The 3,814-nt window shown below is 37.8% G+C and overlaps 1 pseudogene; it reads left to right on the forward strand.

The window, feature by feature from the left end:
• The first annotated feature begins 570 nt into the window (after positions 1 to 570).
• Positions 571 to 3,417, forward strand: LOC105179801 (annotated as a pseudogene).
• Positions 3,418 to 3,814: the final 397 nt, after the last annotated feature.

The raw sequence follows: 3,814 nt of genomic DNA on the forward strand, positions 1-3,814 counted from the left end.
CTCTTGAGTGGCGGAGGGTAGTGGCTGAGGGTACCTCCAAGGCCACAGTGTTGAGTCTTTGAAGCTACTCCTTCAATGATTCATTGTCCTTTTAGCATATGGCAAAAAGACTGAGCTCCGTCTTTCGAAGTTTTCGACTGCTAGCGAATTGGTGCAGGAAGAGATACCGAAATTCTTGAAAACTTCCTATGGCCCCAGCAGGTAATTGGTTGAACCGTTGTTGTGCAGCATTGACGAAGGTGGTGACAAAAATGCGACACTTGATTCCGTTCGTGTACCTATGCGAAAGAGCCACATTCTCAAAATGTGAGAGATTCTCTTGAGGGTTAGTCGTCCCATCATACTTAGTAATAGCGGGGGTACAGTAACTCGTTGGGAGTTCATCTACCATCACCGCTTCCATGAAGAGGACATCCTATTGCTCGTCTTTGAGGGTCCCTATTATCTGATGCTATAAATCTTGGAGACCCTTCTGGAGACATTCCAGTTGTGCCAGCCATTGTCTGGGAGGTCCTGAGGAGCCGCTGGAGGGTGCCTTTGTCTCTCAATCGATGAGTCCTTGGTGCAAGAATGTCTCCTTCCTATAGGTTTCCTTCTACTCCTTTTTCGGGGATGCTTGCTTCCACAGCAGGGGCTGAGCAGGCAGGAACCAGCACTGCCATCTCCTGAATTACTGTTGCGACCACCTGTTAAATTGCACCCAGCAAAGCTGGGAAAAGCTCTCCTAAGGTGTTGTATGAGGAAGTGCTTCGTCTTGAAGGATCGACCAAAGGGTCCACCACTCTGGGAGGTGGTATTGATGCAGGAAAGCCTGGGGCGCATCCACCTCCAATCAAGTCCAGGGAGGCTCCTGCAATGACCTACAAAGGATGATTATTGTTGGTTGTCTCCATGCACTTTTGGTAGTTAGCGGGGTTGCTGGGGGTTTCCATGATAATTCATGTGTTCAACTCAATTTCCCACAGATGGTGCCAATTGATGCATGTGATTTTAGCACGGGTCCAAATTCTTGGATTGTGATGATAGATTTTGGTAGATTGAGCGAAATTTGCTTGTTTTTTATATGTAATTATTGAAATTGTTGTTCATTAAATTCCTCGTATCATTAAAATTAGTATTGTCTCTTAATTTATTGAACATGAATGAATACTCACGTGGAAAAAACAAAGCGAATTTTCCCTCCAAAATGGCAAAATCCCCAACTTCTCAATGGGCCATGGACTAAAATTACACAAAAAATTGAAAATATAATCTAGTATACTATTTGTCATCTGGATATTTAAAGGTCGACCCTCCAAAATTACATGCCCAACAATGTACTTTTGCCAACTTAACTACATAAAAAAGAGAATAATCTAATTAAAAATTGGTTGGTAAGTTTGCTTGATCAATATTGTTGTTAAGGATGTAGGATATATTTAAGCTTTTTCACTATTTCATTATAATAAGTTCCTTCGCTTGTAGCCCTTTGTCTTGTGGTGCTTGCATTTTGATGGATTCTAGCATGTGTAGGTTTTGCCTGATGATAATGTCTGTATTCCTCTTAATTTTAAGGTGCATTAAGGCTGATTCAAGCTGTAGTACTTAATTTTAAGGTGCATTAAGGCTGATTCAAGCTGTAGTACCTCACATGGCATCCAGGAAGAAGGGCAAAATCGTTAATGTTGGAAGCGTCACGGCTTTGACTCCTTTGCTATGGGCAGGTGCTTATACTGCATCCAAAGCTGCTCTACATGCAGTTACTGATACTCTCAGGTCTGTTTGAATGTTTCCTATCCCCAAATTCATCCATAATGTTTTGTCCGAGCTTCCATTTCTGTTCAATATACGAAACACCTTCCTCCTGTGTAAGCAACGACAAGACTATAGCTTGATCACTTGAGTAGCCTTATAGGGTAAATCATATTTACATCTCATGAGGTTTGGCTCAATTAGTATACATCTCAATTCCATTGAAAATCACAATTACCCCATTTAATGTTCGTAAAACCTTATAACATTTGATGCAGAACTGCACAAGTATAAAGATACCTTTGATCCCCTGTGATATGGTAATGTGCAAAATATCTTCCCTGTGAAAAAAAAGATTATCAAATTATCTCTCTGTGTTTTTAAACTTAAAGCAATTTATCCTTTTAGAAAGGCGTGTGTAGTAGACTCGCTCCTATTGTGAGTGTGCATAGTTTTTTCTCCAAAAAGTTATTTTTATATAATATATTAAATATCTAATATATAAAATAATTATAAAAAGAATAAATATACTATTTAATATATAATATATAATATTTTTTAATAATATCTACATTTTTATTTAAAATTAAAAATAAAAAAACCAACCCCCTACTCACCCACCTCCAAACCAGCCACCGCCCATCCACTTCCCAAGATAGTTGGTGTACATGCTAGTCAGATTGATCTTTTTGGGGAAAAGTGCAATCAACCCCCTTGTGATATCGCAAATGAGCAAATTACCCCTTATGAAAAATAAATAGCGAATTACCTCCTTGTATTTTTAAAAATATAACTATTTACCCCCCTAAGATTTTTAAAATGAACCAATTTACCTCCCTGTATAAGGAGGTAAATTACTTCATTTTAAAAAGTATAGGAGGATAAATTACTATATTTTTTTCGTAGGAGGGGTAATGTGTTCATTTTCAATATCATAGGGGAGTAAATTGCTATTTACCCGATCTTTTTGTTTCAATATTTCGAAAAAGAAGCATTTTAACCCCTTCTGTCTTGTTGTGGTTTTCACTATCGCAATTTGCAACTGTTTTCATATTTTCGCCGGTACACTACCTATTTTTCCCATACTTGCTAATTATAAGAGCCCAAATACTAAACTATTATTGTGTTTTGCTTTCTCTGTAGATCTAGCACAAACACTCTCATTCTTTGTCACTTAATTGTGAGTTCAGGAAGATAAAAAATCATTTATGCTGCACATTTAAATTCTATTTGATGGACATATAATAAGAATTACATGAGTTATGTAGAAAATATGATCGTAAAAGTTAGCAAAACATATTGTCCAAGTGGACATTAAGACAACTGAGAATCAGTAAATATTTGTGCAGACTGGAACTATGACCCTTTGGGATCGATGTGATCAATGTTGTACCTGGTGTTGTGAAGTCCAACATAGGAAACTCTTCCTTAGCAACATACAATAGGCTGCCAGAATCAAAGTTGTACAAGAAATTTGAAGAAGCAATTCGAGCAAGAGCGATGCTTTCCCAGAACATTAAATCAACGCTTGCAGAAGAGTTTGCGAAGAAGACGGTCAACGCAGCGCTGAAGCAGAATCCACCTGCTTGGCTCTCCTTAGGCCATCTGTTCGGAGCAATGGCAATCTTGCACCATATGCCCCTTTCCATCAGAGATTTCATCGTCAGGAAGAAATTCAACTGTTGATATATCTTCCTATGTCCCACAATAACTTGGGAAGTTTCCTCTAAGCCCGTGGTATATGATGCAGGTCTCTAGAATTTGAATTTTCTATTTCAAATTATATTGTATTTTTCTATTTTGTTTAGTATATAAAAATTATGTTATTTATTCTATATCAAGAAAAATGAGACGTAGTGAGTATTTATAGTATATATTGCTTCTGAATCCTACAGTGGCTTCTTCGAAGCAGGCGCTGCAAGAGAATGAAGCGAAGGATCCCAAGCCGGGACAAACTGTTTGAGCACCGTTATTGAGAAATCAAGCGAATATATGTGGTACGTTTCGATGGATTACTGAGTTTAAGGGTAACTTATTGATTCAGTTTGAATTTTAAAACTTATTGATAGTTTTGTACGTGAAT

Source organism: Sesamum indicum, unplaced genomic scaffold (assembly GCF_000512975.1).
Source record: "Sesamum indicum cultivar Zhongzhi No. 13 unplaced genomic scaffold, S_indicum_v1.0 scaffold00214, whole genome shotgun sequence".
Classification (NCBI taxonomy): domain Eukaryota; kingdom Viridiplantae; phylum Streptophyta; class Magnoliopsida; order Lamiales; family Pedaliaceae; genus Sesamum; species Sesamum indicum.